At 36.4% G+C, this 26,001-nt stretch overlaps 1 protein-coding gene across 1 annotated transcript in view; it reads right to left on the reverse strand.

Annotated features, from left to right (window-relative positions):
• Positions 1-26,001, reverse strand: part of RAPGEF6 (Rap guanine nucleotide exchange factor 6) — a 219,978-nt gene that overhangs the window by 188,247 nt on the left and 5,730 nt on the right.

Consider the following 26,001-nt stretch of genomic DNA (forward strand, 5'->3'; position numbering starts at 1 on the left):
TCCACATTAATTTGGACTTTAGATTTCTGGCAATCTCAACCACCCAGGACATAGTTGTGAAATCTGCAGTTAACTGAAACAGATCTTTGATGACAGCTGAGTTTGGAATCAAAAAGACCTGAGTTCAGATCCAGCTTGAAACATCTACTTAGCTATGCGACCCTGGGGAAGTTATTTGACCTGTCTGCTCAACTGTAAAATGGGGCAAGTGATTTAACCTATCTGCTTCAGTTTCCTCAACTGTAAAAGATTCCATCAATCTCCTAGGGTTGTTATAAAGATCAAATAAGATAATATTTGTAAAATGATTAGCCCAGTGGTGCCTATATAGTAGGCACTATATAAATACGTATTTCCTCCCTTTTCTCCCTCCCTTTAAAGGTAAAACAGCTGTCACAAAGCTCATCAATTTTACTACTTGACAAAGAAGGCACAGAAAACAACCAAAGAAGCTTGTGACAAGTAGTGCGATGGCTGGGATTTCGTGCCCCCTACAAAGGGAAGCTATGGAATGAGTTTTTTGCTCTACCCTCTAGCCATCCAATCAAGATGGGCTGAAGCAAGAAGCAACTAGGGGTACTGACAAGATGAGTACCAAGATGAGTACGAATGTGATGCTATGAAAACACACTGAGGTGAGAGAAATTCAGGAAGAGGGATGGGAAAGGATTCATGAAGGAAGCACTATCTCAAATGAACCCTGAATGCTGGTCGTTATTTTAATAGGTAGAGATTGGGAAAGAAGAGAATGAGAAGAAATCTTTGACTTGTTGCTCCTTCTCTCTCACTGAGTTAATTACCAAGTCCTGTCATTTCTACCTCAACATCCTTTGCATTAGTCTCCTCCTCACCATTCACTTTAAAACAAACCTGGTTCAGGCCTTCATTCCTTCTCTTTTGAAGTATAATATTATACCCAGTCTCTTCTCTCTTAAAACCATGCTTTTCATGGCTTCTAAAGTAATTTTCCTAACACTTGGATCCAAACACATCACTTTGATATTCAAAATAGTTCAGTGGGTCCTAACTTCCTACTATAAGCTCCTGATCTTATCATTCAAGGCCTTACAGCCTGGGGCTCTACCTTTCCAGCTTCATCTCACCTTATTCTTCATGCATGCTATCCTACTGACTTGTCTTCTCTCACTCAGGCACATTTGCATAGACTTACACTGTCCCTATACATTTGTGAATCGACTAGACATTTCAACCTATTGAAATCCTTCTCTCTCTCTTCATCACACAGTTTAGTGGCTTCACCTTAAACAATTCTGAATAGAAAGAGACTTCTCCTCACTTTACAAATACAAAAATTGAGACTCAAAGGGGTAAAGTGACTTGCTTAAGGTGATGAAAGTGGTAAGCATCAGAGTCCTCTGACACCAAAGTAGGTGCTTTTTCCAGTAAGAAGTGATCCCCTTCTGCCCTCAAGGTCTAAACACAAAGATTTGGGAGTAATCTTCATAGAGATGATGGCTGGAGGCATGGAAGTGAATAAAAATGCCAAGGGAGAAAATACAGATTGTTTATGGCCCTCTTTAATTCTCTTTTGAGTAACATCAACATTTATGCTTCTGAAGATAACCAGCCCATGAAGGCACAGAAGAAAGAAAACCAGGATAGTGTGTGATCTTAGAAACCAAAAGAATTCTAGTAAGAGAAGAATACTGAGCAGCATCAAATGATGTGGGGAAACCAAGAAGGGACAGGGAGTGGAAAGTGAAAACCCCATTTGACAATTAGGAGGTTATCAGTGATCTTGAAGAGGGCAATCCCAGTAAAGTAGTAGAAGCAGGAGTGATAAATAAATGGAAGAAAAATGTAGACTATTTTCCCCAAAATTTAGTGATAAAAGGGAGACAGAGACAGAAGTACCTTTCACTGGCAGAGTAACACTAGTTAATATTTATTTCTAATTAAATGCTAGATAAACCAATTCTAAATATTTATATTACAAGGATTCCTAACTGTTGTTGGGTCATGGACCCTCTGTTGTCTGATGAAACTACAGACTTTTTCAGAATAATGTTTTTAAATATATAGAGTAAAATATGTAGGATTACAAAGGAAACCAACTATATTAAATGTTAAAAAAATGTTTTAATGCTCATGAACACGAAGTTAAAAACTCCTGAGCTAGCCCACAGCACTTCTTAAACTGCGGGTTGCAACCCCTGAATGTGGAGGTTGCAAAAAATATGGCAACAGTGAAAGATTTCTGAATGAGCAATCACTAAAAATTAATTCAAAACCAAATGTGTAATGAATCCAAGGTGTTTCTGGCAGCACTTGCCCACGTTGCATCATGCAACTTCACTGCAGCCTTGATCCTAAACATACAACATGCGCACTTTGCACTACACATGCCATGTCACACCATGCAATGCCAATAAACACTGCCAGAAACACTTCACCTTAGATTCAAGACTACTCTATGTTATGAAATGCAGTGCTTTTACTGTACATACAAAGTTTTCTGCTCTTACAGAAACATAACAATTTAATTGCAGAAAATTAAGATTTTTAATGTTTGCCTACCACCATTTCTCAGCATATAAGTATCAAATTAGTATATCTTTGGATTGGACTGCAACAGAATGTTTGATTTTTAAAATTGCCGTTATCTCCTTCTTTTACAGAAACATAAGCATTTAACTGAAGCAAGTAAAGACAAAAGCCTTTTAATAATATTTCTCCACCATTCCCACTGTATGTGTATATAAGTTGGAACATCAATTTTTCAAATTAAGCACAAATGTAATTTTATAAACCAAAGCTAGTATTTGAGAAATTACTAGAAATATTTATTTATATTTTAGGACAAAATATTTTTCAGCTATGGATAAGTAGTTAAATTTAGACAGAAGAGGTAAAAATACTGATGACAATGCAGCAGAGTCTTTGCTACCAGGTTGTAGTGCACCTAACTGACAAGAAAAAAAAATGTCAGATTATTTTTGCAACATGGATTTACTTCTAATAATGATGATATGGAAAAACTTCTTTGCTTAAGTTTTAATGAAGTTTTGGCTGCAGAAAGCATGAAACCAGTCCAACTAAAATGGCATCTTAATACCAAGCATGCAGTGTACTGCAATAAACCAAAGGAAGGTTCTGAATGACTTTTAAGATCTTCAAATAAAGAAAAACAATGTTTTGCAAAATTTGTTACTGTCAACAAAAAGTATTGACTTGCATCTTATGAAACTTCTTATTTAACTGCAAAAACTAAAAAGCCCTACATGATAGGAGAAGATTTCACGTTACCTACTGCTATTAAAACGTCAGAAATAGTTCATGGGAAAAAGTATGGGGATGAAATTCATAAAATTCTCTCTTTTTTTTTTTTTTTTGTGAGGTAATTGGAATTAAGTGACTTGCCCAGAGTCACACAGCTAGTAAAAACTCATAAAATTCTTTTATCGAATGATACTGTTTCCAAAAGAATTTCTGAAATTAGCATTGACAAATACCAGCAGCTTATTACGAGGCTTAAGAGTAGCCCAAACTTCGAAATTCAGTTAGATAAAATAACTGATATTTCTAACATGGCACAGCTGTTATTTTATGTAAGATAAGTTTATGAAGGAAACATACATGAGAAATTATTGTTTTGTCACCTTTTGGAAGGGAACCCAAGAGAGGAAGATATATATCTTGAAGTTGATGAATTTTTCACAAATGAAGGTTTACAGTGGGAAAACTGCATGGAAGTCTGTACAGATGGTGCTGGAGCAATGATGGGCAAGAATGCTGGATTTGTAGCAAAAGTTAAAGCTGGTGGCAATGAACGTATCACTTTTACTCACTGCATGATCCATCAGGAGGCACTCATAGCCAAAAAGAAATCACCAGAATTAGCTGGCTTAATGATACTATCAAAACCATTAACTTCATTAAAAGCCATGCCCTTAACAGTCATTTGTTTTCAAACCTTTAGAAAGAGGTGGACTCCAGTTACAAAAGCTTATTACTCCATATGGAGGCAAAGTGGCTCTCAAGAGAGCGAAATTTAAACAGATTTACTGAAATTGAAATATGAAGTTGTTATATTTTTGACTGAGCAGAAATCTAATTTTGTTAATTTTTTTCATAATGACATGTTTTTCAAAACTGTGTTATTTGTCAGATATTTTCAAAAAACAATGATTTAAACATGTTGCTTCAAGGAAAAAAATTATAACACATTTATGTTAAAAGGTAAAACTCAAAATTTTTACTATAAAAAGTTAACATGTGGAAGAATAGTGTGGAAATTGGTTCTTTATAAATGTTTACAGCTACAGATGATTTTATAATTGAAAAAAATCTTCCCAAAGATTTAATTGTAAGTTATAATTGATCAGCTGAAGTGTTTGGAGACAGTTTTAGAAATACTTCCCTTCAAATTCTGATTCTAAAAAAAAAAGTTGGGTTCATAAACCATACTCAATTGAAATCAAAAACGTCAGTCATTTGCCATTAAAAGTTCAATCAGAATTTGCTGAGTTATCAAGCAACACAGGTTTAAAACTTGAGTTTCCTAAAAAATCATTAGATGAATTCTGACTTGGGATTAGGGCATATTTTCCAACAATTTCTGAAATGGCCCTAACCATACTTCTGCCATTTTATACTACGTATTTATGTGAAGTGGCATTCTCAGCATCAATGATTATAAAATCAAAATATTGATCAATTCTGGAAAAATGTTGAAGATGCTCTATGACCTACAATATCAAATCTTCCCCCAAGATTTAATTCTTTATGTAAAAATAAACAAGCACATCCATCTCCTTAGTGTGCAAATTTGCTTTTATCTTTAATAAATGGTAAAATTATATGTATATCAAAGAATTGTTTTAAAATAAATTTCTTTATGATTTATCATCACCATGTTTTCATTTGTGTACCTATTTTACATACCTATATAGCCAGGGTCGCATAAAAATTTCTCAGGCAAAAAGGAGTCACAAGTGGAAAAAGTTTAAGAAGCCCTGAGCTAGACAGTAAAATTTCTTTTTAAAAAAAAAGGGGGGGGCCTGATTATGATGACAGATCTAGGACAGAAAGGAACTTCAGATACCTATAGTCTAATCCAGGGGTGAGCAACCTGTGGCCCTCTAGGTCTTCAAGTGGGGCCCTTTGACTTAATCCAAAATTCACAGAACTTCCCCTTAATAAAAGCATTTGTTCTATAAAACTTATACTCAGTCAAAAGGCTGCACCCAAGGACCTAGAAGGCTACATGTGGCCTCAAGGCCACAGGTTCCCCATCCCAGGTCTAACCTCTTCATTTCAGATACGATGAAATTTAGGCCAATGGAGGTGAAATGATTGTCCTCACAGATAAAGTTAAGTATCAGAGGTGGCATTTAAATCTAAGTCCTTCTCTGACTCCAGAGCCAATGCTCTCTCTTGCATACTCTGCTACCTCCGGTCAGAAGTATCAGGAGATGAAATATCATGGAGATGCTTGGCCTATCTCAAACTTCAGTACTGAAACAGCTAGTTTTACACCTTAGGCATAAAAATTAACATGAAATGGTTAACTGCTGAGTAATGCAAATGCTGAGTAATTGTGAAATATAACTGTCTAACATGAAATCCAAACAACAGTTCTACTTACTAGTGTCTACAAATGTCCACAAATACCCTACAATCAAAGCTAAAGCTAAAAGTCTCTTAAATAAACAATTACCGTACTAAAGTATAAAAAGGGCTTATTAAATCTGCTAAAAGTTATTCTCAGTTTGAGAGAAATTAAGTCCCATAAAATTTTAATTATTTATATAAGTTTAACAAAATTCATTATGTATTTTCTATTCTAATTAAAGGACTGTGATTGAAGACAACTAAGCAATCTTCAGTCAACCAGTAAGCATTTACTAAGGGCCTACTAGGCACTGAGGATATAAAAAATGTCAGTACTTGCTCTTATTGAGGCTGGAGTAAGGCGGCCTGGGTTCCAATACTGGCTCTGCCCCTGATATATCTCTACTTCGGTTACCTTGGGCAAGTCCCTTAATACCACTGAACCTGTTTCTTCATCTATAAAATAAGGGAAATGGGCTTTGTGACCTCCAAGGTCCCTGAATCTACGAACCTATAAGTAAATTTATAGTATTAAGTATACCTGAAAGTGCAAATAGGAGGGAAAAAATATGTATTTTTTTCTATATATTTATTTATATATATATTCTATAGTACATATATTTTCCATATAGATATAAATATATACATACATATATTTATAATGGTTATATTTATAGGTAAATGAAGAATGAGTTTTACTTAAACAAAAATAACATACTAGGGCTGGGACAGGAGCAATTCTGGGCTTAATTATAATAAGTAAACCAAAGGCATGAATAAAACTTTTTTTTAGTTATAATATTCATAAATAAGGTAAAATAGCCAGGAATCCACAGCAATTTAAGATTTGTGTCTTTAAAGTACTACCTGGTCACAAAAACTTAATTTAACACAAAAATTCTATTTTCATCAAATGTGTAAAATCAAGAACTTAAAATTAGCATAGCATCATTATATGCCACAAGCTATTACCTATAAAATAGCTACAGACTACTCAAAAAAACTCTTATGTGTATTATATAAACTTTTGCATATCAAAACTCTCAACTCCCTACACTAAAACTAGCAACAAGAAAAGCCTAAGAATCTTTCTGAAATATAAACCTCCCTTGATCTGGAGCAACAGATTGCTGAGGAACCCTACTGTTCTAATAAATTCAGACTGTATTCAAAGTCAGTCTAGTTAGTCTTACCAGTTCTTTATTATACTCAGTCAGACAATACTGAATGATATTTGCTAAAAGTTGTCTACAAGAAAACAAAAGTGCCTTAGCACTGGCATAAGAAGTCATGTGCTTGTTTCCAAGAACAAGGCAACACATTCATCTCTTAAAACAGCATTTGTCCAGATCAACTGATCTTTAAGTTATGCATAAAATGCTTGGGGGAAGAGGAAAGGGAACACAAAACAAGGAATTTATATGTGATCCTAGTTTGTGTTAGGCACACCAAAAAATTAATTTTTCTTCCTTTAAAATTAGGGAGGGTAATTCAGTACAGCAGGAAAGTATCTGATATGAAATCAGAGGAACTAAATTCAAATTCTCCTTCTAAAGCTTATTTACCTGGGTGAGTAAGAAAAGTTAGTTTCCCTCTCTGGGCTTTAATTTCCCCATTTATAAAATGAGGAGACTGGTTTCTAAGGGACCCTTCCAGCACTAAATCTTGAATACGGAAAAACAATCATTAGTTTTATTATTACATCTGCCAATCAGAAGTCTCTACTCCAAATAATCTCCATTATATATTAAGAAAATACCAACAAATACCCCAAATTCAGGTTGTCATTTCAATTCTAGTCAATTTATTACATTTCTAAGTGCAAAGCACTGTGCAAGATGCTGGAAATACAAAGATGAAAAACAGTTCTTGCCCTCAGAACAAGGAGCTCAACATTCTACTGGGAGGACAGGGAAGAAAACCATATGAGAGATAAACATCTAGGAAGGAGAGAGCACTGACAACTAGGAAGATTATCAAAGGCTTCCAGTAGGAAGAGAAACCCGAAAAAAGCCAGGGATTCTAAAGGAAGCATTAACCATTAGGACCAGGATGGTTTCCTTGAAGGACATGAACTGAATCTTGAACAGCCTCCTTCAGGTAAAGAGGAAGTATGCATGAGGAATGGTCCCAGAAAAGGCAAAGGCAGGAGATAGGATGCAGAGTTCCAAAAGCAACAAGTAGGCCAGTCTGGCAGCAATAAAGAGTGTGTGAAGGAGAGAAAAGCTAAGTAAGTCTGGGAAGGTAGAGAAAAGTCAGATTGTAAAGGGCTTCAATAACAATGAAAGAATTTGCCTTTTATCCTAGAGGCAATATACAGCCTTAGAAGATTCTTGAGCAGGGAAATGGCACGGTCATATCTGTAGAAGATGGAACGAAGAGGGAGAGAGACTGGAAGCAGGTCACTCAAGCAGAAGTCTAGTGTTATCCATCCATATGAAAGACCCCAATGGCCCACCTGTACTAGGGAGGTGGTCTTATGATTAGAAAAAAGAACAAATGAGAGATGTGGTAGTGACAAACTGACAAGACTTGCCAACTGACTGGATGTCAACTTTAGGGAAGGTGGATGACTTCAAGGTTGCAAACTTGAATCACAAGATGGACAGAAATAGAAAATTTCTAAAAAGAAATAGGTACGTTTGGGGAAAGTATGAGTTTAGGTGGAAAGGCAATGAGTTATATTTTGCACATGTTGAGTTTGAGAGGCCAAAGAGATATCCAAATGGAGATGCTGCTGAGGGACTCCAAAATCTATTATGGGTATGAGCAGTCAATAGGAATAAAATGGTGAGCAAAAATAATTCCTCCATAAGAGAAACTATGATTAAATTGTTTTACTTACTATAATGAATAACATCATAGTAAGACCTCTCAGGAAATAACTGACTTATTGGCATGACATAACAATCCATCATATGACCTTTCTAATAATTAAAAGTCAATGATCACTTAGTTAAATATAAATCACCCAAAGAAGGTATATTTATGCAACTCTTTACATCTAATCATCATATCTGTAGAGTCTACGTAAGACAGCTGCTCCAAAAGTACAGTTACAAGGTTGATTACTAATGTAGGAAATAGTAAATTTTAGTGAATGTGTAAATTTTTTTTGTATATATGACAGATCAACTACAGTTTTTGAAAACAGTTAAAAACAACTATTCCTATTAGGTTCCCAAATACTGTGTGTCCTGCTACTAACTTAATCTGTGCATTCAAAATAAGTCTGTGCTGCAGCAAGCTATCAGCAGTTTCTTTACATTTAGGGATAGAATATTGGCAAAACACAAGAATGAAGTCCACCAACTACAAGAAATGCTATTAAAGTAGAAAATGAACAAAATCAAAAATTCCTAAAAGCAGCAAATCAGCACCATTCTTTGAGACAAATGTTACAATCTGTTGACATTTGAAATAAATTATCACTTAGTGAAAGAGTCAAAGACTCACCCTCTGCCATTACACTATCATTGAGAAAGGAAAGGAGCTCTATGGCATACTCCCATCTTCTCCTAATTCCTGTGAAAAGCCAAGAGCTACTTAACTTTTAGTTTCAAATTCCTTATTTTCTCCTTCCACTGTACACTCTGGAAATACCACTCTATAAGCTGACAAATTTCCCTTCATCTCAGAACTCTTCCTTTCACAAGTTTTCCAGTGTCTTGCACTTAAGACTGAAACAAAATTCTCCCCAGAAGACACTACCTGGCCATCCTCTCCAAGGCCCAGTGTTCCTTCTCTTCAGCCTACCCACACACAAAGATAATAGCAGTTGTTGACATTCTCCTTGGTTCTCACTTCTATGTATCTCTCTCTCTGCCACTATCACTCAACCATCCTTCTCCCTTGAAATTCATCCCATCTATGTATATCACTTGATCCAGATTGGGTTGAAGTTATCTATAGGGCTCTAGGTCATTCTCCCCCATTTAAGTAGTTCAACACCTGGCTTGGTTTTCATATCAACCCATACCCTCCCCTCTTGTACTCAGGCACTCCAATATACAAGTTGATGACCTCTAAAACAAGAAGTCTCCAAAGCAGGGGCTGGGGATCTCTAAGAAATATGGCTTCACCCTAAGTGGAGCGTAGCCTCATTAGAACTAATCAAAAGGTGGGAAGCCAGATATATATCAAAACTTCCTGCAACAGCCAATCACAGGGCTCATATCTACCCTTATTTACCAAGAGTGCCCAAGAGTTCCTCTTCTGCAAGTACAAGCTTCCAACCTTTCACTTTCTAAGAATGAGACAGCTAGGTGGCACAGTGGATAGAGTGCTAGGCCTGGAGTCAGGAAGATTTGAGTTCAACTCTTGCCTCAGACACTTACCACATGACCCTGGGCAAGTTACCTAACCTCTGTTTGCCTCAGTTTCCTCAACTGTAAAATGAAGATAACAACAGCACTTAACTCATAGGGTTATTATGATATTCAAATGAAATATCTGCAAAGCATTTAGTATAGTGCCTGGTACACAGCAGGAGCCATATAAATGCTTATTCCCTTCTCTGCTTCCCCTAAGGAAGTCACCTCTCAAGGAAGTTATAACCTAATCTAACCATGCACAAGGGGCTATTGGAAATATTTCACTCTCATCCCCTACCCCCACATCACCCCATGGTTGTTGGAGACATTCCTCGGAAGGCAAGCTCTGGTCTTGGGCACAGTGACCAATGTGTAAAAATTCATCTCCCTCCTTTTAATTTTTGTCAGGACAGAATAAGTCATACAGATGAATAAGCATGAATTATAGTACGGTTCACAAATTTCATGTACAATTCCATACAAAACTCATCCATCTTCTAAATCTGCCTATACCTTTGAGAAGCTGTCTCTCAGGCTTGGAATATACTCTCTCCTGACTACTACCTTACTCATGTGCAACCTCTCATAAGAAACCTTTCCTGACCTTCCCCTAGTAATTAGTAATAAGATCTCTCTCCTCCCTTAAATGAATACACACATCTCTATTTACATTTTGTATGCTCCAATAGAATGAAAACTCCTGATCACAAAATCAAGTCGTTTTCTACATAACTTCTCCAATCCAAAAACCTCAAAAAAAGGAATTATGTGCCAAATATGGAGTAATTAAAATTAAGTCTATACAATAATTAGACAGAAACACTGTAGAAAGTATCAACCAATAAGCAATTACTAAGCACTTACACAGAAAGAAAAGGAAGATCTGGCCTCAAGGAATTTATATTCCAATGGGGGAGAGAAAACATGTATATACATAGGTAAAAACAGGAGATGTAATAATATACAGAGTAGAAGGTAACCTTAGAGGTAACCTCAGAGGCACTAGTATGGGAAAGATCTGCAGCAGACGGTAGAGCTTAAGCTAAATTTCCATGCAACGCTGAGAGTCTAAAAGGCAAAAATGAGGAAAGAGAGCATTGCATTCCAGGGAGGCAGCTGAAATGATGTGTATAAGGAACAGCAATTAGGGCAGTATGGCAGGTCTACAGAATTCATTAAAATTAAGGTATCTTCTGAGGGGGTATCATGGGAAAATGAAGCATGTTAGAACCTAAAAAAACAGATATTCCCCACAAACATTTGAAATGAAGCTCTAAAAACATACCAAGATTAATGATAAAGAAAAAGAGCTATAAGCTCCTCTATCCATTCCAGGACCCTAAGGAAGCACAAACAAGCCACATTAAATAGAAGGCAAAGCGCAGTATGTATCCAGAGCACAAGACAGGGCCAGATCAGTCCACAGGGCTGGTCCCTGGCAGCCCTGCCTGAGCCATAGCAGGAGACAGAGCCAACCGGACAATCCACTCAGAGACACAACAGAAGACAGGGCCCAGGCAGCTGGAAGGGGTGCAGTGGCCACAGAAGAGAGGGCCAAGCAAAGCACCTAGGAAGCCTAGTAAGTAGGCAAATCAATCTGACATAGACAAACCCAGACCAGCACCCAGGCAGTCTAGTGTCCAACTACACTACCTAGGCATCCTCACTGGAGACAAAACCAGACCAGACAACCCAGGGCAGGGAGCAGAGGAGAAAAAGGCCAAGGTACCACCTGGGAAGATAAGTAGCTAGCATCTTACAATACAATCAACAATATTTTGTCAGTTTGTCAGATTCCCAGTAAGAAGGAGCAAACTCCAGACTACAGAAGGAGACAAAGAAAGAACCAAAGGCAAAACCTATGCTGAGTCACCAGGAGACAGAACTAAAACCCAGAAATTCCCGTAGAAGCCTGGGCCTAGGTGTGAGCCACAACACCCAGAACCAAGCACGACCTGTCAATACCATACAAGAGAATGGGATTAACAGAGAATGACCAAAACACAAAGCTCCAGTACAGAAACTGAGGCTGAGGACATGAGCAAACAGAAGACAACGCAGAACATAATGAAGAACTGCTATGGTTTGAGAGAAGCCCAAGAGGTAACCCCAGAAGAAAAAGAGTAATGACATAAGAAATCTAAGTAAAGCTTCAGAGAAATGAATATCCTGGCCACAATACCTGGAAGAAATGACATAAAAATAAGAAAATGTTATATATTAAATGACAAAACAGCTAGGAAGGGGAAAAAATTGCAAGGTGAATTAACAGCTTACAATATAATGAAATAAACCTTACCAAAAATTAAACTCTAAGAAAATCAATAAACCAACCAGAAAGCAAGGATTCCATTGAACAACAGAAAATATTAAAACAATTTTTTTTAATTTTAAAGAAAACTAATATACACCCCATCAAAAACTGCTGACCTGGAAAATAAGTCGTGGAGATATTATCTCAAGAATAATCAGACTAGTATTTAGCCTAAGCAAGCCTGACATCCTCCTCTGTGCTCCTCAGGCCCTTGACTCCTCTAACTTCCCCCACAGACTGACTAGCCTGAATGGCCTCAGTCATGGCCTCCTACTCATCCCGAGTACCCAGCTCCACAAAAAGTACTGCCAGCCACAAAGAAGCTGAGCCTGGTGGATGTGACCATTGGCTAGACTTTCTGCTTTCTTGCCAGCTGGCCAGATCTTATCCAACTTGGACAGCTACAAATAACAGGAGGAAAGGAAGAGGACCCATGAATTCTCGTGATTTAATAATCTGCCTAAGCCCTTTCTGACCAGAAACTCTTCCCTGAATTCCTGATGAGTTTACTAATCATGACTTCTTGCTATTTCTATAGCAATCTCCTGGGACCAGACATATGGGTTTATAAGTCCTGGCCCAGTTAGACAGGGCTTTTATCTGTTACAATGAAAGCTATTTAAATCTCTAAGAAAAAAAAATCCTGGATACCATATTTCCAAAAAAAAATAATAACAAATAAGACTGACTACATGTGTTAGAACCAGAAGGCAAAAATGAAAATGGAAAGAATTCAGCTGCCACCCAAAACAAAATCTAAACGTCCAGGAACATCATAGCCAAAATCCAGACCTTCCAGTATGAAAAATAATTCAAGCAAACAAAAAGAAAGAATTCAGTTAACAAGGAGCTACAATCAGAATCACAGAAGACTTGGCAGCTGCTACTTACTATACATGAGAAAATAGATTCATATACAATATTCTAAAAAGCAAAAGATAAAGGCATAAACCCAATAATTACTTATTTACCAAAACTGAGTATAATATATATGGGAAGAAAATGGATCTTTAATGAAATAGAGGATTGCAAACATTCCTGAAGAAAAGGATAGAAATAACTGGAAACTATGAAATGCAAATGTAGAAGTCAAGTGAAACACATAAATATAAACACATCTGATCAATTGGAAGGGACTAAATGAGGATTTTTTTTTTACAATCTAATGGAGGGAGAAGAAACAAGTGTCATCACAGAACCCTAATGTCTTTAAAAGTCATAATGAAAGATAAATATGATAGGCAAAGGGCTCAACGATGGTTTTGTTCTGTTACCATGGTCTTGTTAAAAGAAGGAAATGGGGGGCGGAGCCAAGAAGGCGAAGTGAAAGCACTGACTTGCTTGAGCTCTCCCCCAAACCCCTCCAAATACTCATAAAAAATGGCTCTAAACAAATTCTGAAGCAGCAGAACCCACAGAAAGACAGAGTGAAACAAATTTCCAGCCCAAGACAACCTGGATGATTGATCAGAAAGGTGTGTCGCGCCGGGCTGGGAGCGCAACGCAACATGGCGTGGGCACGCAGGCCGCAGCAAACCGGGAGCAGGCCTCAGAGGACTGAATCGCGGGCAGCTGTGGTTTCCAGACTCCTCAATCCACCAATGCCAAAGACAAGTTAGAAGGTCAGTGGGAAAAAGTCTGTTTCTGTCCGTGGTCAGAGAGGAAGGCGGGGTCTCAGCTCCATTCCCCAAGAGCCTGGGCCCTGGGGGGGCAGCTGCTTCCCGAGCTTCCGGCCCACAGACTGTGGGAGAATCCAGTGGCTAATCAGAGAGGGACTGCAGGGATCTCTTTGCCAGTGCTGAGGCAGGAATCTCTTGCTTTGCCCGGGTTTGGATCTCGGTCACAGTTCTGGGCGGCAGTGCTGGGGTGAGGAGGAGGGCTGGCATGGTGGAGCTTGTAGTGGCTGTGGAGAGGAACCCCTCCTCACAGTTACAGGACAGAAAGGAATACTTGTGGTCACAGGCCAGGAAAGGAGTAAACACCTCGCCCCTTATCATACCACCTTGGAAGATCTGAAAATTCACAGGTCCCTACAAGTATCTCTGAAAACAGCTACACAAACCCCCGATGCTTGGGACAGTACATTCTCCACATTGGAAGCAGACTCTTACCTTAACAAAGAGTTTAAAACTCAAGTAATTGGCCGGGATCATGAGCAAGCAGCGCAAAAAGAGTCAGACTATATTATCTTACTTTGGTGACAAAGAAGATCAAAATATACAACCAGAAGAAGACAACAAAATCAAAGCTCCTACATCCAAAGCCTCCAAGAAAAATATGAATCAGTCCCAGGCCTTGCAAGAGCTCAAAAGGGATTTTGAGAAGCAAGTAAGGGAAGTAGAGGAAAAACTGGAAGAGAAATGAGAGTGATGCAAGAAAATCATGAAAAACAAGTCAACAGCTTGCTAAAGGAGACCCCAAAAATACTGAAGAAAATAACACCTTAAAAAACAGCCTAACCCAAATGGCAAAAGAGGTCCAAAAAGCCAATGAGGAGAAAAATGCCCTAAAAAGAAAAATTGGCCAAATGGAAAAGGAAGTCCAAAAGATTACTGAAGAAAATACTTCCTTAAAAATTAGAATAGAGCAATTGGAAGCTAGTGACTTTATGAGAAATCAAGACACTGTAAAACAAATCCAAAAGAATGAAAAATTAGAAAACAATGTGAAATATCTCATTGGAAAAACAACTGACCTGGAAAATAGATCCAGGAGAGAGAATGTAAAAATTAATGGACTATCTGAAAGCCATGATCAAAAAAAGAGCCTAGACATCATCTTTCAAGAAATTATCAAGGAAAACTGCCCTGATAGTTTAGAACCAGAGGGCAAAATAGAAATTGAAAGAATCCACAGACCTCCTCCTGAAAGAGATCCCCAAAGGAAAACTCCTAGGAATATTGTAGCCAAATTCCAGAGTTCCCAGGTCAAGGAGAAAATATTACAAGCTGCCAGAGAGAAACAATTCAAGTACTGTGGAAACACAATCAGGATAACACAAGATTTAGCAGCTTCTACATTAAAGGACCGCAGGGCATGGAATATAATATTCCGGAGGGCAAAGGAGATAGGATTACAACCAAGAATCACCTACCCAGCAAAACTGAGTATAATCCTGCAGGGGAAAAAATGGTCATTCAGTGAAATAGAGGACTTTCAAGCATTCCTGATGAAAAGACCAGAGCTAAGCAGAAAATCTGACTTTCAAATACAGGACTCCAGTGGAACATGAAGAGGGCTCACAAATGATGTATGCGATCCACATTTTGTGAAGACATTTGACATACAATCTATTAAAGAAAAACAGTTCTCTTTCACACGCTTTCCAGGTCAGAAGGTAAAATAAGTGGCATTATAAAGGCAGTCTATGTAGGACCAATTTGACTACAATTTCTCCAAGAAAACTGAACAGTTTAAAAGGATTGTTATAGAAACATTAATTGCAGTACATGTTGGGTTTGTTGTTACAAAAAGAAAGAGGGATGACATTTATTTTCCTAAAAAAATCATCTTTAGAAAAATAATATGGGTGCATAGATAAACACTACCATCCTGTGACAAAAGGTTAAGTGAAAATGCAACATGCAAATCCGTCAATTTGCATTACAGAATTAAACCAGGAAATTAAGAAAAATAAAAATAAAAGAAGGAAATGGGAGGGAAGAGTAATATGCTGGGGAGAAAAGGAGGAAAAAAGGAGGGAATTTACTATGTCACATGATCAATTTACTATGTCACATGATCAAGTTCACAAGATGAAGAGCATACAAAGGTAGAGAAAGAGTAGAGGATAAGAGGCATTCCATGAACTTTACTCATCTGAACCAGACACAGAGTTTGGTGCAGAAAAACATCAAACTCAACATAGAAATAGTCAAGGACGAGGAAAAGAGAGAGTATAGTTTAAAAGAGAGAAAAGGATCAGAAAAAGAATAATCATTTAAAAAAAAAAGAAAACCCAAGTAAATACTGAAGTAGAAATTGTGAAAATCAATGAATAAATCAACAAAATTGGAAGAAAAAAACTGAATATTAGATTTTTAAAGAAGCTAGTAAAATAGATAAATTTAACTGAACTGATTTTTTTAACAGAGGAGAAACCAAACTATTTGTATCAAAAATGAAAAGAGGGAATTAATTACTATTGAAGATGAAATAAATTAAACTATAAGAAACTGTATTGCCCAATTATATATCAACATAAGATGAAATGAATATTTAAAAACTATAAAAAATCCAAATTAGAACAAGAAATAAATTATTTTAATAACCTACCATCAGAAAAAGAAACTCTGAAAAAGCCATAAACTTACAAAGAAAAAAAAACCTAAAACTATATACCTATGTTAATTAGATTATCATTCAAATAATAATAAATAAAATGTGTGTGTGTCTGTGTGTCTGTGTGGGTGTGTGTGAAAGAATCCTTCCAAATTCTGTTACGCAAATGGTCTAACATAGGGAAAGACAAAGCAGAGAAAGAAACCAAAGACCAACAGTCTTAATGAACATCGACACCCAAAAAGAGAGAAAAAAAAAAGATACAAGCAAAGTGGCTACAGAAACATATTTTGTTTTATATTAAGAATACATAAATAACAAAATTTATTTTTAAAATATGATTTTGAAAGAACTTGTGACAAAATTCAACATCCATTTCTAAAACACTAAAAGCCAAGGAATAAATGGACCTGCCTTTAACAGAATATTATCTACCTACAATCAAGAGCCAACATTACATGAAATGAAGACAGACTAGAGGCCTCTCCCACAAAAATCAGGGATAAAGGAAGAATGATCATTATTGCCACTATTATTTTACATAGCTCTAGAAATGCTAGCTATATATGTACAAAATATATGTAGTGTGTATATACATATACTATATAGCTACAGTACAATAAGAAATTAACAAAACTACAAATTTTTGCAGATGATAAAGTGATTCTAAAGAAGTCAAATACAGGAGTATTTGAGTGAATTGAGTGAAACAGTATCTTCAATAAATATCTTCAACAAAGTTGTAGGATTTAAAACAAACCCACATAAAGCAAAAGCATTTGCTTATATTGCCATCAAAATCTATCATGAACATACAGAAAAAGAAATTGCATTCAAAAATAACTATGGAGGGTATAAAATGTTTGGTAATCTACCTACTAAGACACATACACAACAACTATATGAACACAACTACAAACTATTGCACAAAAATAAAAAGTTAAGTAACTAGAGAAAAATTAATTGCTCATAGGAAGGCTGTGCCAATATAATAAAAATTAAATTTTATATGAATTAATTTATTTAGTACCATACTAAACTACAAAAAAATTACTTAATAGATCTAAAAAAATTCACATGGATGATCAAAAGGTCGAAAATTTCAAGGAAAATGTGGGAAAAAATGAGAAGGTAGGTAGATTAGCTGTTCCAAATTTCAAGCTATACACAGCAGTAATCATCAAAATGATTTAGCATTAATTAAGAAATAGAGGTCAATCTGTGGAGTCAACTGGCTATACAGAAGCAAAAGAACGAAGTTCAATAAACTCAAACACCTCAGTTGCTAGAATCAGGACTCAATGTTCAACAAAAAATGCTAGAAAAACTGTAAAACAATAAGGTAGAAAAATGAGATTTGGACTTCAGACCAGTATCTCATACTACATAACAAGGTATACTCCAAATGGATATATGACTTAAGAGTCACATTATAAAAAAATTAGAGGGGAAGGGAAGAAATTACCTGTCAGATCCATTGAGAATGAAAGAGTTCATGACCAAACAATAGATAGAAAGGATCACAGAAGAAAAATGAATAACTTCGATTAAGTAAAATCAAAGGTTTTCTGGTTAGAAGGGAAACTGTTAACTAGAGGATAAAAAAAAAATCTTTGTAGTAAGGTTCTCCAATAATCATCTCATAGCCCAAAATACATAAGGTACTAAATTCCAGTTTATAAAAATATTTCTCAATGGCTAAATAGCCAAAGGATAAGAATAGTCAATTCTCAAAAGAAGAAATCCCAGCCATCAACGACCATATTAAAAAAACAGTTATAATTCATTAAAGAAATGAAAATTAGAGCAACTCTGGGACTTGACCTCCCCCTCCCAAAAAATGAAAAAATGACAACTGTAAAAGGGCTCTTTTGAAAACAGTAACACTGAGACAGTGGTGGTGGAGCTGAGAACTGATCGAGTTTATTCTAGGAAGTAACATGCAACTATGCCCAAAAAATTACAATTCTAAAAAAGAGCAAAGGAAAATGACCCATTATATAAAAATGTGTGTAGCCATTCTTTTTTATATACTAAAGAAGTAGAAATTACGGGATTCCACATGAATTAGCTAGACAAAAATTGTGGTTTGTGAACATAAGAATATTATCATGTCATAATGAAAGGTGAAAAGGGTAGATCCAGAGAAAACTGGGAAAATTTAAATGAAGTGATACAGAAACAAGTAAAAACAGGAGAACAATTTATATAATAACAATACTGTAAAGACAACTTTTAGGGACTTAAAAAATGACATGTAATGATCAACCACAGCTCCAGATCACCTGTAATGAAGCATGTTAGTCTCCTCTGGACAGAAATGATAGAGTCAAGATGCAGAATGAGACATGTATTTTTGAACGTGGTCAATGTCAAAATTTGTTTCACTTGACTACGAATATCTGTTTGAATGGTTTTGTCACTGACAAAATAAAGGCTCCATATATACCAAAATATTCATGGCAGCACTTTTTGTGGTAGCAAAGAACTGGAAACAAAGTAGAGGGCTGTCAACCGGGGAATAGTTAAATCATGGTGTATGAATATAATGGCATATTGTACGACTTGTTCAGTAGTGTCTGACTCTTTGTGACCCAGTGGACCATACGTCCATGGGGTTTTCTTGGCAGAGATGCTAGAGCGATTTGCCATTTCTTTCTCCAGCTCATTTTACAAATGGGGAAACTGAGGCAAATAAGGTTATGTGATTTCCCAAGGGTCACACAACTAATAAGTGTCTGAGATCACATTTGAACTCACAAGATGAGTCTTCCTGATTCCTGGCCAGGAGCTCTATCTACTATGCCACCTAGCTGTTGTAGGAGATTACAATTCAGCAATTCAAATCAAATATTTCTTAAGCTTCTATTATGTGCAGTGGCTTGAAAGTAAAAAAATGAAACAGTTCCTGCTTTCAAAAAGCTTACATATCCTTTCAAAAAGCATAACCATCATAATACAAGATGGGCAATGAAAAACCGCTTGCATCAAACTCTCTTCATCTGCTTGGCCTAATTAGATAAAAATATAGTGTTTACTAATATATTATTGTCTTCAGATCTCATAGAAAAGTTTTTAAATGATGTTTTGTATCTCCAATCAGGCTACGACCCTCCTACGGGCAGGGAGCAAGTACTTAATTTCTTTTGAAGTACAAACTGTGTACCACAGAGCAGCACTCTTAGGCAGCAGGAACTCTGTTTCTGACGTCAACTTGGAATTAAGCAAAATGAGATGAAAGAAACTTGTCTGGTAATCTAGAAGCAGTAAAAGAATTTTGCAGCAGGCAATAAATTTAAAGGTCATCGAGTCCGATACCTTCAATCTTGAAGAGCAAGCTGCAATGTCAGGCTAAGAAATTAGTAAATAGCAGGGAAGTCAACAAAAAACTAAGGGCAAGGTACAGTTTATGCTCACCCTAAAGGGTGGGGGGGGGGAGGGGAGAAAGGAAGATGACTCAGCACTTCCTTTTATTGATCTACCACACCCTTGCCAAGGGTTAGCCAACAGGAGGGCCAGGGTGTGGCAAGCCTTTCACCAGTATGTGCACACACACACACACACACACACACACACACACACACACACACACATTTTCTCTCTCTCTCTCTCTCTCTCTCTCTCTCTCTCTCACACACACACACACACACACATTCCCAGTCTATTAAACTACTCAAACAAAAGTCACACAGAATTCATTACAGTTTTATTTTCTAACTTCTCAGTTTAATAATTATATGTACAAAACACTTAATTGTTAGAAATACCTAATAAAAAGAATCAATCCAATTAAGGAAGATTTTTAATTCCCATTTTTAAGATGGGGCAACAAATCTGTATGAAGTATTTCTTTAAAAAATAACAAGAACCATTATAATATGACTAAAACAAATTCTGCCTAATAACCTAATGTATACATCCTACACCTAAAAGACAATATAAATACTGTATTTTATTGCCCTTGATCTACCAAAAATTAAATTGTAATACCTACATTCTATTTAGGAAAATACAGTACATTTTACAAATATTTTCAACCAAAAGGGTTTTCTATCTAACTGTTTATTAGACCAGAAAATTTTGCCCAACAATATACCACCCCACAAGAATAACAGTTAATCCAAGTGCCAGGCCTAAGTAATCACCAATTCCCACTTACACTACTTTTCCACTAGGCTCCCTTAGAAGAGACTATTTTGTTGTTAACTTTATGACAGCAAAAGACTTGAGGTGAAAAGGAAAAATGAAGATTCAAAACAACTTGGACATGAAAGTTTACAGAAAAAAGAAACTAAAAACAGTAAAGAATATGAAAGAATAGGGTAAAATCTTGCCTCTGTCACCTTCCACAGTTAATCTTTCTACTCTGTGTTTACTGTTTAAAATTTTAAAAATTATAAAATAGGCTCATTTAAGAAATTTTAACTAAACTATACAAGATTACTAACTATGCAAAAACAAATTTTTGGATGCATGTACTCCTAATTACTTTGATTGTAAGCACAGTAATCAATGAATGGCAGGGAACTATCTCTAAAACTTAAAACTAGATGATTGTACTGAATATTAGAGTTTGAGGAACCTCAAAGTCTTTCTAGTCAGCCTCATAGTATAAGTAGGAAAACTGGAGTCCAAAGAAAAGAAAGAACTTGTCCATGTCAGTACTGAAGTTGTCAGCGGCATAAAAGGACAAGTAAGATATACAGAACCAGTCAGCTGGTGCTACAACAAGTCAAAGGTAGATGTGGTAAAAGATAAAATATCTACTGGAAGTTCTTACAGGACCTCACTGGTTGACCACTACAGAGGTCCTCTGTATAGAAGCCTCAGTATTTTCCCCTTCACAAGGTATAAAGATCATGATAGTATCTAGAAACAAAAAAAAGGTGAAATCCAATCAATATACCACAGCATTTACTGTGTCTCAGTTCATTACACTGATTTAGCCCAAAGAAATCAAAGAAAGAAGAAAAGGACCCATATATACAAAAATACTTATAGATGATCTGTTTGTAGTGGCAAAGACCTGGAAATGAAGGTGGTACCCCTGAATTGGGGAATTGGCCAAACAAATTATGAGTGTAATGAAATACCACTGTAACCTAAAATATGAAAGAATTGGTTTCACAGAAACCTGGGAAGACTTGCACAAAATGAAGCATGGAAAGAACAAGAACTTATCCAACAACATTGTAAATACAAACAGCTTTAGAAGACTGAAGCTAGGTGGTGTAGTGAAAAGAGCACAGGGCGTGAAGTTAAGAACCTAAGTTCAAATCCAACCTTGGATACTTACTAGCTGTGTGACCCTGAGCAAATCATATAACTGCTCTCTGCCTCAGTTTCCTCAACTAGAAATTAGGGATAATAGTAGCACTTACTTACAAGGTTATTACAGAGATCAAATGAGATAATATTTGTAAAGCTCTTATCAGCGTGCCTAACACACAGTACCTAGCTTAATAATGCTTGTTTTCTTCCTGTTCAATGCAATGACCAACCACAATTCCAGGGAACCAATGATGATGATAACTAAGCACAATCTTGATTCCAGGGGGCCAGTGATGATGCATGCTAGCCAGTTACTAACAGAAAGGTTATGGACTTAAGATGCAGAATGACATATACATTTTTGGACGACGCCAACACGGAAATTTTTTTTTGTTTCACTGTTATATTATTCTTTTTCCAAAGGGAGAGAAGAAAAAAATAAATCTTTGTTAATTTAAAAAATAAAAGACAGTTTTCTAATATGAAAAGTAAAAAGTGGGCCACTAGTTGAATATCAAAAGTACTTATGGAAAGTAAAAGCCAGAGCACTATAACAAGAATAGCAACCACAATTATTGTAAGACTACAAGGCTCTTAAGACACTGAAAAGTCAACCCTCTCACATATCACTATAAAAATGGAAAACAGATACCTATAACAAAGCATTTATATCAATGACATGATAGGTTTTGGGTGGCCCTCAGCTAGGGTTCCTGCAAAGCCCGACCAATGTCTTTCTTAGAGGTGTAGGCAGATTCCATCAGGGAAACTTCAAGGTCAGATGTCCCCACAGACCCATGCCCTCTGCTAGAAAGACTTCACTAGAGGATTGTAAAGGGAAGTTCTTTGCCAATTTGTTGACGCAATTCATGCCATGCAAATGGAAGATCCTCATTAGGGCACCCCTAGCCCTATTACCTGAGTGAATACACAGTAATAGTCCCTGGTCAATCAAGGAAGAAAACGGCTACATTTTCCCCACTGGACAAATAAAATACTTAAATGTTACAAATTCAGCAACAGCAAAATACATGTGCTAAGTATTGAGTACTATAAACAACTTTATCTCCCTCAATACATTATATGTCAGGTGAAAGTATCTTTTTCATTTGTAAATTAACTTAAAAACGTCTTCAGTATCTACTATCAGTTTTGTCATTTGTCAATTTTAAATTTAACTGGACTTATGGATATGCACCACAAACATCTGAAATGTCCCTATTTTTGTCCTTTCATAGAAGTAACACCTTTCAAAAACAGGTTTTACAAAATGTTACCTTTAACATTCTTTACCTGTGACTCCATCAAATATGATCATTTTCATGACAGTCTCATAATACTACTGGATATCACATGACTTACATTTCTATAATCTAATCTAATGGTTCTCAAACTATAGTTCAGGATCCTCTTATATTCTTAAAAATTATTGAGGAACTCCGAAGAGCTTTTGTTTATATGGATTTTTATCTACCAATATTTACCATATTAGAAATTAAAATGTCTTAGTAATATTATGAAAATAGTTTTGAACTAATAGGTCCCCCCAAAAGGGTCTCAGAGATCCCTAGGGAGTACAGGAAACCACAGTTTGGGAACTGCTGGATTCAGTCCAACAACTAAATTCAATCTAATAGGTATTTATTAAGTACCTACATAACATGTACCCAAGCAAGCACTCACCATTGGGGATCAGTAAAGTCTCCTTAGCAGAGTCTCTATAACTGTTAAGCTTAGAAGGAAGTTAGAATTCTAACTAACTGTTTAGCTTTGAAGGAAGCTGAAATTCTAAGAAGTGAAGGTGAGGAGAGAATACATTCCAGGAGAGAGGATCAGCCTCTGCAAAGGTAGAGAGGCAAGAGATGGAATACAGCATTCCTTTGATAGCCACTAAGTCAGTTTAGTAGGAACAAAGAGTGATTAAAAGGAAAAATATAAAACAAGCCTGGACAGGTAGACTGGAGTCAGATGTTGAAGACTTTTAAATGTCAAACTAAGGTATTTTTATTTTAATCTAGAGGCAATAGATCATAAGCAAAGGATTGGCATGGTCAGACTTTTGCTTTAGGAAGATTATTTTGGCAGCTGTATGGAGGGATAGATTGGAAAAGTAAAAGACTAAAAGGAGTCTAAATAGCAGACTGTTATAATAAATAAGCCATGGGATGATAAGAGTAAACTAAAGTAGTGAACATCTGAGCAGAATGGGAATGAAAGATGTGTTGCAAAATTAACAAGACTTCCAACTGGTTGGATATTAGGGGAAAAGGGAGAACAAAGAGTATGGGATGACTGAGGGTGGGTGACTGGAAGAATGGTAGTAGATTCCACAGAGAAATATGTGGAGGACCAGTGAGGTTGGGGGGTAGAAACAACAATGTCTTTTGCTTTATATATCTAGAGTTTAAGATGCCCATGGCACATTCAGTTGGAATAACCAACAGGCAGCTGGTCATGTGGCAACTAGAGATTAGGGCTGGATATAAAGATCTAGGAGTAATCTGCATGGAGATGATATTGAACCCTTAGGAACTGATGAGATCATTGACAGAGAGCAGAGAGAAAAAAGAGGATCCATGATAGCCTAGGAGAACACCCATGGTTGTAGGGGCAGGGCATAGATGATAATGCAGCAAAGACTAGGAAAAAGCAGTCAAGTGTGTGTAGGAGCCTTTAAGATGTACAAGTACTTTACTTATTAGATAGGAAGTATAAGTAAAATTAAATCCATTTACAGATAAGGTTTAAAATGAAGTTCTGAACAATGAAATGATGAATCTAAGAACACTATTCTACTGCTTAAATGTCTCCTATGGTACACAGTAAAATAAAATTATAAAAAACCCTAGCTTTTCTCTTAATGTGATGATATGCACATTTCACTGAACATAACATTTTTCATACAACAAGCCTTCTTCATTCAATGGTTAAGATTATTTTTTTCTTAATTGTCTTTTCCCACACTATTTCTTTCTCCCACCCACCCCTAAACCTTACCACATCTCTAAATTTTCTTCAATTTGTCAGGACAAAACTGCCTCAAGCAATATTCTCTGACAAGGCTTTCAAGCTAATGCACGTCACTGACTAACTTCAAAACAAGTTGAGGCATCTCAATTCTCTCATTTTGGCATTTCTATTTTTTTTTTCTTTAAGACTGGTTCTCTCCATCTACCCAGGGTGGAAGTAAAGGGTCCACTACTGACAGGCCTGATGTCACTACTGATCCTCATGGGAACTTTAACCAGCTCCAATTCCCACCTGACCCAATCTACACTTCCTTCCTTTGTCCCTTCCGCCAAATGGGGGCTCATCATATCAATGCTGAATTTAGTAAGAACAAGTGATCAGCGTAGTCCACGGAAAACGAGAATTCTCACGCTCTACAGATCACCATCCTCATCCTCCCTGGTAGCTAAGATTACAGGCTTGTGCCACCTCACCCTGCCAGTTTGACATTTCTTCACCTAAACTGATCAGACTATATATCCCTCCTATTGCTAAAAGGTTGTTTGTGCATATTTTTCCCTAAAGTGACAAAATGTATAATTACAGTAAGATATTACTTGAATTAAATGAGAATTAAAAATCAGGAATGAAAGTTCTCTTTAAAAAAATTAAATCTTAGGAAATATTTTGAGATACAAAGACACTAAAATGATTATACTTCTCAAAGACAAAAAAATCAAGCACTGAGATTATAATTCACCTAAATTTCTACTACTAAACTATCTATAAGTACATGTTTCTAAAAGACCTATTTGCAGTCAGCCATAAGAATTCCCAACCAGTGAGACATCTGAAACATTCTGAATCTATTCCAATCCCTAATATTCAAAGACATTACATCTAAAGGTAAGTAATGCAATCTACCTTTTTTTAAAGCTGGATCTATGATTTCACTGGGAACTTCAGGTGAGGAAATTTCCTCTAAGAATGCAGCTAAGTAACTCCATTGCAACTTAAAATCTTGGAGAGTTGTCTGTAACACTGAGAGGATGATTTATTTGCACATAGTCTAACCCTTTCAAGGCCCTATTCAAGCACAACCTCCTCCATGAAGTCTGCCTTGACTGCTTCAGAGTCAGAAGCTTTGAAAACCCCCAGCTGATCAGAGACATTACTTTGGGTCTTGATCTGACGATAAAAACCATTGCCTCAAAGCAATATATGCTGACCTATTTTTCTGTTTTTCTTGAAAACTGAAAATTTAATCTGATCTTAAATGTTCAAGATAGCTCTTCAATA

The sequence above is a fragment of the Phascolarctos cinereus genome, unplaced genomic scaffold (assembly GCF_003287225.1).
Source record: "Phascolarctos cinereus isolate Bilbo 61053 unplaced genomic scaffold, phaCin_HiC Scaffold_2;HRSCAF=192, whole genome shotgun sequence".
Classification (NCBI taxonomy): Eukaryota; Metazoa; Chordata; class Mammalia; order Diprotodontia; family Phascolarctidae; genus Phascolarctos; species Phascolarctos cinereus.